General features: G+C 37.0%; 1 long non-coding RNA gene across 1 annotated transcript; it reads left to right on the top strand.

Annotated features, from left to right (window-relative positions):
- The first annotated feature begins 5,674 nt into the window (after positions 1-5,674).
- LOC107564773 (uncharacterized) lies at positions 5,675-11,539 on the top strand. The gene is made up of 6 exons (XR_001606283.1): positions 5,675-5,748; positions 5,879-5,911; positions 7,532-7,592; positions 7,681-7,731; positions 7,819-7,863; positions 11,398-11,539. It is a non-coding gene; the product is annotated as an uncharacterized lncRNA (long non-coding RNA).
- Positions 11,540-11,944: the final 405 nt, after the last annotated feature.

Raw genomic sequence — 11,944 nt, forward strand, 5'->3', positions numbered from 1 at the left:
TGCGGAGCGCAATTATGCGCAGATCGAGAAGGAGTTGCTGGCGGTGGTTTTTGCTGCACGTAAATTCCATCAGTATGATTTGAGCATCTGTGATTGTACATTCCGATCACAAGCCGCTGGAGGCAATTTTCACAAAGCCCCCGAGTCAGGCTCCAGCCCGGCTCCAAAGAATGCTTCTGCAGTTGCAGCGTTACAACCTACAGGTGAGCTACATCCCGGGAAAAGACATGCTGATAGCTGACGCTCTGTCTAGGGCAGGGGTGCCCAACCCTGCTCCTGGCGATCGACTGTCCTGCAAAGTTCAGCTCCAACCCTAATCAAACACACCTGAAGCAACTAATTAGGGTCTTCAGGATCACTTAAACATTAAAGGCAGGTGTCTTTGATTAGAGTTGGAGCTAAACTTTGCAGGACAGTCGATCGCCAGGAGCAGGGTTGGGCACCCCTGGTCTAGGGCATTTCTGTCTGAAAGCAGACTGCATGACGAAAACATGGATGGTGAAGAAAGAGTTGTATATGCAATGGAAGCCACTGAGGCCATGGGCACTGAATTGCTAGAAAGGCTCAAGTCAGAGACAAAAGCAGATAAAATATCTTCAAAGCTAAGAGAAGTGCACCAGCAAGGATGGCCTGTCCACAAGAAACAGCTCGACAGAGATCTGAGGAGATACTGGCCCATCAAAGACATAAGAATCTGTGACGGATTGATAATGACAAATTCATCATTCCAAGAGGAATGAGGCCAGTAATACTGGAAAGACTGCATGCAGCTCATCAAGGAATACAACGCACCAATGAACATGCAAGGAGATACTTGTACTGGCCAGGCATGTCGACAGAGATCCAGAGCATGGTCGAAAGATGTACAGTATGTCAGCAGCTAATGCCAAAGAACCAAAAAAAAACATTGAAACCCCATGAACTGCCAGAGCTTCCATGGTACAAGCTGGGTGTGGATATATTCGAGTTCAAAGGTCGGTCATTTCTCCTTACTGTTGATTACTTTTCAAAATACCCAGAGGTTCAACAGATTCCTGACAAAGCTGCATGCACAGTAGTTGGAAAACTGAAAGCCATATTCGCTAGGTATGGCATACCCACGGAGATCATAAGTGATCATGTGCCATTTGCTAGTGCAGAGGCGTGTCAGTTTGCAAAAGATGCACCAGCAAGGATGGCCTGTCCACAAGAAACAGCTCGACAGAGATCTGAGGGGTTACTGGCCCAAAGACACAATAAGAATCTGTGACGGATTGATAATGACAAATTCATCATTCCAAGAGGAATGAGGCCAGTAATACTGGAAAGACTGCATGCAGCTCATCAAGGAATACAACGCACCAATGAACATGCAAGGAGATACTTGTACTGGCCAGGCATGTCGACAGAGATCCAGAGCATGGTCGAAAGATGTACAGTATGTCAGCAGCTAATGCCAAAGAACCAAAAAAAAACATTGAAACCCCATGAACTGCCAGAGCTTCCATGGTACAAGCTGGGTGTGGATATATTCGAGTTCAAAGGTCGGTCATTTCTCCTTACTGTTGATTACTTTTCAAAATACCCAGAGGTTCAACAGATTCCTGACAAAGCTGCATGCACAGTAGTTGGAAAACTGAAAGCCATATTCGCTAGGTATGGCATACCCACGGAGATCATAAGTGATCATGTGCCATTTGCTAGTGCAGAGGCGTGTCAGTTTGCAAAAGACTGGGGCATAAACTGGAAATATTCAAGCCCAGGTTACCCAGTGTCTAACGGGATGGCAGAGCGGTCCATAAAAACAATCAAGCTAATGCTAAAGAAAGCTGAGCAAGCTCAGATGGATCCACATCTAGCACTTCTATCACTGAGAAACACTCCGGTGATGGGTCTTGGATACTCACCATCTGAATTGCTCATGGGCCAGGTGTTACGGAGCACTCTTCCAGTAGCCAGTGTGGCTCTGAAACCTAAGCACCCTAAAGATGTACAGAAAAGGTTGGTACAGCAGAGGCAAGCATGTTACTACAACCAACATGCCAAACCTCTGTCTGTGATTCAGCCGGGATCGGTTGTCAAAGTGGAAACATCACAGGGTTGGAAGTGGCGGAGCCTCGTTCCTACAACATTGTGACAAATTCTGATCAGACATACAGAAAGAACAGGAGACACTTGCGTACAAGCAAAGACAAAGATCTAACAGGTGTTGTGGAGGAAGTTGAAGGAGATGACACAGAAGGGACTGTCCAGAAAGACCATGTGCGAGATCAAACTGTAGTGGCCGAAAACACTGAGCTAGGAAATCGTACTAGGAGTGGGAGGCTTGTAAAAAAGCCAATTAGATTCAGTGATTTTGAAATTAGCCAAGAAGAAAAGAAGAAAAAAAAAGAGCCAGAAATATGTTATGTTTGTGTTTTGAGTGTTTTGGATAAAGACAAATAACAAACATGTATCCAGGTGCTGTTTATTATTCCAACTGTTTTGAGCTGTATATTAAGTGAGTGGTAAAACTTGTTTATTACATGTTGGGGAGTTAGTATTTTTTATTTTCTAGCATTTTCTCTTAAATGTCTTAAAAGGGGGGGGATGTAGTATATCCGGCTGCATATAGGTTATTAAAGTAACTTGGTCTAGAGTATTGATGCTAGTTACATCAACGTCCCACTAGAGGACAGTGTTATGCTGAGGTGAAGTGGTTACTTCCTGTCTGCGTGTGTTCTGGTGGTGGTATTACAAAGAAGATTAACTGTCACAGTGCTCTCCTCTCATGTTTTATGAATAGAACCCACATTGTGAGAACATGATAGTAGCAAGGTATTTTACACGTAGCAAGGTATCAGTGTAGCTGCCTTAATAGACGTAACAAAAATGCTTTAAAAAGATTTATCCCACAACTATTTACAGAAACTATTACACTGGTATGACGGATTTTAAATGTTAAAGCTTCTGTGACCACTGTAAGACCCTAAATGATCCCCCAATGAAACCAAACTGGCACAAAACAGATCTCATGCAACAAAACAATAAAACTAATCTGGAGAAGAGATCTCCAAAGAGAGAAAATGACACCACCTTGCCCAAACTTCCCTCGTTGCTCATTTATAACCCCTCTCTTCCCTCTCACTCTTCTCCCCCAACAGGCTTCACTGAATATACATATACAGTGGTGTGAAAAGGTTTTTGCCCCCTTCCTGTTTTTAAATTTTTTTTTGCATATTTGTCACTTAAAAGATTCAGATCATCAAACAAATTTTACTATTACACAAAGATAATGCAAGTAAATACAAAATGCCGTTTTTAAATGATTTATTTTAAGGGAAAAAAGCTGTCCAAACCTGCCTGGCCCTACGTGAAAAAGTAATTGCCCCCTAAGTCTAATAACTGGTTGTGCCACGCTTTGCAGCAACAAATGCAATCAAGTGTTTGCGATAACTGGCAATGAGTCTTTCACATCGCTGTGGAGGAATTCTGGCCCACTCTTCTTTGCAGAATTGTTTTAATTCAGCCACATTGGAGGGTTTTCGAGCATGAATGGACTGTTTAAGCATCTCAATCAGATTTAAGTCCGGACTTTGATTTGGCCACTCCAAAACCTTAATTTAGTTTTTCTTGAGCCATTCAGAGGTGGACTTGCTGGTGTGTTTGGGAGATTGCAAAAAAATTAAAAATAAAAAACCTTGTCGCGATAACGAGAAAATTAAGTCGTTATAACGAGAAAACAACTTTTGTTATGTCGAGATAACGAGAAAACAAGAAAAAATAATAATATTGCATGGCCGCTTAGAACACATCTGTTGGTCAAAGCCACGCAGGAACACCGCAAACATTGCATGTGATGCATGAAATGGACAGCTAATAAAACTAATAAATCATCGAAATACACATCTATAAATTAAGTTTATATGTGTAATGGCTTTCATTTCTTCATAAAATGCCTGGATTTCTTAACTGAAATATTGGTCTGGAATGTTTGAAGCCAACTATATCTGGCAGAGTAACTACACTTTAGATTACAGAACAAAGCAATGTTTGCGATGTTCGTGCATGGCTTTGACCAACAGATGGCGCTAGCGGGCTGTCACTCTTGCGTTGCGCATGCGTCGAGTAAGTCTTTTTTTTTTGGATTAGGCTAAATCATTATTACGAGAAAATAAGTCATGATTACAAGAAAGTTTCTCAATATAACGAGATACTAAGTCATAACTTTGAGAAAGTTTCTCATTATTATGACTTACAGAATTATATTTTTGACTTAGTTTCTCATAATAATGACTTAGTATCTCGTAATAATGAGAAACTTTCTCGTAATAATGACTTAGTATCTCGTTATAATCACACTTTGTAAATAACATATCTATGTGCACACTAATAAACATATCTGTACATTTATCTAAACAATTACATTTTTTCCTATACTTCTATTTCTGTATATAGTACATTCAATTTTTATATTACATCTCTACTGTGTTATTCCTATGTATGTCTACACTATCATGTATGTCTGCACTATGTTTGTACTTTCTTCTACACTGGAAGCTCCTGTCGTCAAGTCAAATTCCTTGTGTGTGTAAACATACTTGGTAATAAAGCTCTTCTGATTCTGAAACGGGCTTCCATACCTGTTTGGCAATATTTTGGATTTTGAAAAGCCTGTTGACTTTTGCCGTTTATCTAAGGTGATTTTGGAAGGTTTTTATTTAAACATTCGTTTCTTTTTTAATTGGTTCCACATTGTTTGCTGATTTTTACTTTAAGCTGTCATTTATTTTATTTGACATTCGTTTTGCTAATAAACTACGTTCTACGCTTCTTATTTATTTGGTTATATATACACATGTTTACTTATTTCCAGTTTTATATACCTATTAAACTTTATGTAAAGTTACTTATTTTATATTAGGCATAGCTTGTCCTAATAGCATGGTGTATTTTTATTTGTTTTGTTAAAAGTTCTATGTTTTATATATAGGCTAAAGCGAGTTTGACATATTTTGTTGTTGCATTCAAGCAATTGACGCCGGACTGCCGCTAATTCAAAAGTGAAAGTAAAAGGCGCACAGTGCTTTTAAGCTATTTAAAAGCGAAGGAAAAGAGGGAAAATTTAAACGAACTAAAAACGAACAATTGCTTTACTCAGAATTGCCGCTATTTTAAAGTGAAAGTAAAATGGGCACACCACTTTTACAAGCGATTTAAAAGAAAGCGAGGAAAAGAGGGAACGCCCCGCCCCCACGGTGATACCGGTATTATCGGTGTTGTCACACGTCGATTAACCGGTGGGAAAATTCTCACCGTCACAACCCTAGTTCTGGGTTCTTTTATGACCTCCTGCATGTTGTGCTCTTGGAGAAATTTTGGTTGGCCGGCAACTCCTGGGAAGGTTCACCATTGTTCCAAGTTTTCTCAATTTGTGGATAATGGCTCTGACCATGGTTTGCTGGAGTCCCAAAGCCAAATGGCTTTATAATCCTTTCCAGACTTGATACATGTCAACTGTTTTGATTCTCATCTGTTCTTGAATTTCTTTAGATCGCGGCATGATGTGTTGCTATTTAAGCATGCTTCACTTTGTCAGACAGGTTCTATTTAAGTGATTTCTTGATTCAACTGGTCTGGCAGTAATCAGGCCTGGGTGTGGCTAGTGAAATTTAAGACTTTCTAAAATAATGTGGTTAATTGCAGTTCTTTCATGATTTAACAGGAGGGGGCAATTCATTTTTACTTTACTTTATTTAACGGATTTTATAAGGAGGCAGATTGATGAAGGTAAAATGTGTAGTACCACAGGGAAGTGTTTTAGGCCCTCTTTTGTTTCTTTTATATATTAATGACATGCAAGCAGTTTGTGATTGTAATTTGTTTTTATATGCTGATGATTCTGCTTTGTTAATTTCAGATAAGGATGTTGGTAGGATACAACTGCATTTAGGTAAGGAGGTTTGTATGGTAAGAGAGTGACTCTCTGAAAACAAACTGATGTTGCATTTAGGTAAAATGGAATCCATTTATTTGGGTCTAAAAATAATTTGAATAAGGTTTCTAAAATGTCTGTTGAGGTGGGGGATTGTTTAATATCAAATAGAACTTCTGTTAATTATCTTGGATGTGTCCTTGACAATGATTTAAGTGGTGCAAGTATGGCTATGAAAGTTCTGGGTAAGGTTAATGCTAGGACTAAATTTCTTGCCAGACATGTTAGTTTTCTTGATAAACAGAGTATAAAATTACTTGCATCATGTTTAGTGCCATGTCATTTCGAATATGCATGCATTTCTTGGATGTCTGATTTGTCTCGTGGTTGGTTGGATACGTTACAAAAATCTCAGAATAAATTGATAAGGCTAGTTTCAGGGTATAGTCGTTTTACACATGTGGAGGTTTCCCATTTTAAGTGTCTAGATTGGTTACCTATAGAAAGCAGACTAGAACATTAAATAAAAAATGGTACATAATATTAATAATAATAGAGCTCCTTGTCTGTGATACATTTTGTCTGCATAATTTAAGTACCTTGTGCTCTAATCTTTAAACTGCAATTGTCATCTTTTGTGTATGTATTGCGACATACTCAACAGATTATGAAGTCAAGAGAACATGCTGTTTTTTTCCTTGATCCTTGTAACAAAGTTTGTAGATCGGGAAGAAGGAGGCGGGAACCGGCGAACAGTTAAGACTTTAATAAAATAAACACACAAAACGAAAGTAAAGCCACACAAAATAAAGTCCAGGCCTGGTCCTCTCTCGTCTTTCACTGTCGTAGCTCTTCTTTTTTATCCTTCCGGAGCTCCTCCGTTGGGACTCGAGACCGGTGAGTGGTGCAGGTGTCGCTCATTATCAATTACTCCACCGCCCTCGCTCCGCTCCGCCCCACTCGTCACAATCCTCTTTATGGCATTACATACAGCCAGGAAGAATACATGCGCATCTACAGGTTTTACAGGGTTGTAACAAAGTTTGTAGATCGGGAAGAAGGAGGCGGGAACCGGCGAACAGTTAAGACTTTAATAAAATAAACACACAAAACGAAAGTAAAGCCACACAAAATAAAGTCCAGGCCTGGTCCTCTCTCGTCTTTCACTGTCGTAGCTCTTCTTTTTTATCCTTCCGGAGCTCCTCCGTTGGGACTCGAGACCGGTGAGTGGTGCAGGTGTCGCTCATTATCAATTACTCCACCGCCCTCGCTCCGCTCCGCCCCACTCGTCACAATCCTCTTTATGGCATTACATACAGTCAGGAAGAATACATGCGCATCTACAGGTTTTACAGGGCACTGTTGGGAGTTCAGATATTGCGGTCGTTCCTAACCGCATTTTGATAAGATTGTGGTTGTTCTTAACCACATGTAGGATTTTATGTGACTTGTTCATTCAACTTCATTTTATTGATTTATTGAAAGGGTTTTGAAGTTAGTCAAGTGTCAATGAAAACAGTCATAATACTAATGGGAAGTTCTGGTTCTGCCCCATATTTCAGTTCTCATGTGTTTTCTTTGGTGCAGTATTGTAAGTGTTTTTAAATATTGGTGTTTGCTTTGGATTTGTCATCACAGAAACATTGCACAAATCCTGTCTCCTGGGCCTTGGCGTGAATACTGTGTCAACGATATTATGGTACCATTGTTTATTTGAATAACTGTAAAAACACTGGAAAATCCTAGACTTTACAAGGTAGTTTAAACTTGCATGGTAACATCAACAGGGCCTTCCACGACAACATCTCAGCAACAGCTGTGGTGTCTTTGTCCTGATGGTAAGTTTATAGAGCTGTTGTGTTGCTTACTTGATTTTTAACCAATAAATGTATCAGTGTAAATGTGTTTAATGTTTACCATTTCAGTATTCACTGTACTTTGTGACATCAGGGGCCTTTGATTTTACAGAGGTAAGTGAAATCTGCAATGGTAACCCTCATATTTCTTAAAAAGACTATATCTTTTTATCTCCGACTGACATAAGTGCAGCCTTGGTGATCATGAGATCATAAATTGGCTAATTTGTGCAAGTAAATTTATTTAAACTGGTTGTTAAACATTCAAATGGATTGTGTTATGTTCTGTAATTGCTGTTAATATATCTGTCGGAAAAAAATATGCTAAAGTTTCACCTTTAGGGGTACAACAGCCTGGCAGCCTTTTACAAAAATTAACCATGGTTTTATTACAGTAACCACAGTTTACCACAGTATTTGTAGTAAAACTGCAGTAATCACAAATTTACCATGGTAATAATGATAACACATTTTAGTACTTATGTAACACCATGTTTATTTTTCATGAGGTACCCTCATAGGTGCACATTTGTAACTGGTCTACCCTTAAAGCCTGCATACTTGTGTGGTACTAATATGCTCCCTTTTAGGGGTATAGTTGCACCTTTGAGGTTATTGCCCCAGTAAAGGGCTAAAATACAATTATAGTATATTTTATTTCTGACAGTGTAAACAAAAAAGGCCTATGAAATGTTATCTATGAAATGTTATCTTATTAATGATTTATGTTTGCATCGTAACTGTCTTGATGTATATGGAGAGATAGGAATCCTGGTAAAGTTGAGTTTACTTGGAGTAGTAAGGATGGTTCCAAACAATCCAGAATTGATTTTTGGTTATTATCTGAAGATTTAATACAAAAAGTTAAGGAAATTAAAATAATACCTTCCATTCTTACTGATCACAAAATTATTCATGTTATTGTTAGTTTTGATAGTTTGGCTGGAAAAAGTTCAGGGTTTAATTATTGGAAGTTAAATAACTCTCTCCTTGAAAATGAACAATTTCAAAAAGCTGTTAACGATATTATAAAGGACTCTTACAGTAAGGCAAACACTGTAAAACATGTCCTTGTAAATTAATGGTAATATACTGGCAGCAGGGTTTCCAGCAGTGTACCGTAATTTTACAGTTTTATTACTGTATTCTGAATTACGACTTTTTTGTAATTTTACGGTAAAATGCTGGCAGCAGGGTTTCCAGCAGTGTTCTGTAATTTTACAGTTTTATTTCTGTATTCTAGATTGTTGTTTTTTTCTCTTTAATTAAACGGTAGAACTGGCCATTTTGCCAATCATTAACTTTATTATAAATATCTGTACTTGAACAAATTCACAAACTGGCATTGTAATTTCATTTATACAAAAAAAGTGGCAGCAAATACACAGAAAAGAGAAGACCAAGAGGGTATTTCTTATAGCACAGTATTTATTCAAGTACCCAAGCAATAATTCAAATGCTTTCTCAAAAAAGTTATCAAAATGGAAGAAGCAATTTGCAATCCAATGGAAGAATCAGTCTTTGTGCATGTTAGAGAAAGATGAGATGAAGAGACAAGAAAAATGAACCATAGCATTACAAAACAGTCAATGTGCAAATTGAACCCTGCAGAAGTCTGTAGACATATTTAAACCGATTTAAGTTACTATATAACCACAAAACAAGCTGCCATTTAAAGGAACACTCCACTATTTTTGAAAATAGGCTCCATTTTCCAACTTAAACAGTCGAGTTTTACCATTTTCGAATCCATTCAGCCGATCTCCGGGTCTGGCGGTAGCACTTTTAGCTGTAGCGTAGCATAGATCATTGAATCTGATTAGACTGTTGGCATAAAATAGGCTTATTGGAAGTTACCTAGCTGGGACTATTTTCAGGCGCTGCGTAATATCATTGCGCCTGCTGCACCCAATGTACGGCAGCAAAGTTCCTTGATTATTACGCCGGAATGAGAGTATAGTTCCTTGCCATATCGGCCTAGAAAATCGCAACTTTTCATTTTCCGCCGGTCTTACTACACGATGTAACTACAGAAGAGTCAAGTTTTAAATAGGAAAAATATAGAAACTCTTTGGTCATTTTTGAGCGAGATGCTAACGGTATAATCAGGAGCTTCACGCAAGAACAATACTACAGCGAGAATAAAAGTTATGCCTTCTTTCTTTGCGTGAACATTTGGGCAGTGTTATGCAAATCTTCCCACACAATGACGATTGATATGTGGGGGTGTGTTTAAACGAGGCGTTTTAGGAGGGCATGGACAAGTCTGAACTTTTATAAAGAATATCTCTTTGGGTTTGAAACTTTAGTCTTTGCAACTTTAGGGATCTTATCTATGCACGAACAGCTAGTAACACTCCAAAGAGAAAGGAAAATTTGAAATTGCATCATATGACCCCTTTAATTGACTATAATTTTTTTAATTCATGAAGAAAGTTATATATTATTTGTTGATTATTATAAAGCCTTTGACTCTGTGGACCATTCATTCGTGATGGAGACTCTCGGTTTCTTTGGCTTTGGCAATAATTTTATTAGAGCGATTCGTATGATTTATAGTAATTGCAATACTTCTATTAAATTACCTTTTGGAACAACTCCCAGATTTAATTATGGAACGATATTCCGGACAATTTTCAAATAGAATAGCAAATTGTATTTGTTATGCAAGTGTTGTGTCTTCACATTAAAAAGAATCCATTTCAGGGTATTTGTTTACTTGACAAAGAAATAAAATACTCACAGCTTGCAGATGACAACTATTTTAGTAACAGAGAAATAGATGCAGCACTTAGGTGTTTAAGATAGGTTTTCATCAGTTTCAGGCTTAACTGTAAATATTAATAAATGCAAACTGTTTCCATTGAAAGATATACCTGATGGTGTGGTGGAATTGTGTGGTATACCAGTTAAAAAACATGTTTCTTATTTGGGAATCAAAATTAGTAAAAATCAGAAGGAAAGAACTGATTTAAATTAGCTTCCATTGATTGATAAAGTACAAAAGAAATTTAATTCTTGTTTAATTAGAGATTTATCTTGAATGGTAGAATATTACTATCAAAAGCTGAAGGACTGTCAAGATTATCTTATACAGCAATAATTTTAGATACTCCAAAGTCAATTATTAGGCAAGTAAATAAGAAAATGTATAACTTTATTTGGAAGAATAGACTACATTATTTAAATAGACATATTAGGTCATTTATTTCATCAAGGTGGTTTAAATGCTTTTGACTTTGGAGTATCTAATGCTATCTTTAAAATTAAATGATTAAAATTAAACAAACAATTTATATCCCCACAGGTGTTTGATTAGGAACAATAAAGATGTTAAATATAAGAATAAGACACTTTTTCGATTATTGGTTCAGAAATAATATTTTATTGGTGACACAGTTGTTTCGTCCTGATGTTCTCTTTCTCTCATATGGAGAATTTTTAAATAAATTTAAACTTCCAATTTCTGCAAAGGATTATGCAGTGGTCTTTGATGCTATAACTTCTGGTCTTCTTCAATTGCTGCAGGCTGCTGATGCTTTTGATTTGAATATAACTAGTGACTTAAATTTAAAGTTAGATGGTATAAGTATTCTTGATAAAAAAATGCAATAATAATTTTCTTTAACATATTTGTCGGCCTTTTAGGATACCCCCAGCTAAAAGTTTTTGGAATTCCCGCTTCCAGGACATTAACTGGGAGGAGGCTTTTATGATCTCCAGGAGATACTGTCATCAATAAGATTCGCGAGGTTTCATTTAAAATTGTTCATTGTATTTATCCAGTAAATGAGGTTATTAAAAGATTTAAGAAGGATATTGATTTGAAATGTGTGTTTTGTAATTTGAATGATGAAAGTATATGCCATCTTTTTTTTTTATTGTATTTGTACTAAATTATTCTGGTGTGATTTTAAAATCTTCTTTGAAGAGATTTCGGGAATTGACATTACTTTAGAAGATTTTATATAATAATATATAATATTATATATAAATTAATATAATATTATCAAAATAAAATAATTGTTTATTATATTAGGGAAATATCACATTTATAAATGTCGATGGTTGAAGAGAACACCTAGTTTTTTACCATTTAAATTTGAGCTCTGTCAGTATCTTAAAGTGATGGAAGGTGTAAGGAACTCTAAAGCAAAAAAGACTAGATTATTGTAAAGCCTTGAAACTTTATCCT

Source organism: Sinocyclocheilus grahami, unplaced genomic scaffold, assembly GCF_001515645.1.
Source record: "Sinocyclocheilus grahami isolate Dianchi unplaced genomic scaffold, SAMN03320097.WGS_v1.1 scaffold960.1, whole genome shotgun sequence".
NCBI lineage: Eukaryota > Metazoa > Chordata > Actinopteri > Cypriniformes > Cyprinidae > Sinocyclocheilus > Sinocyclocheilus grahami.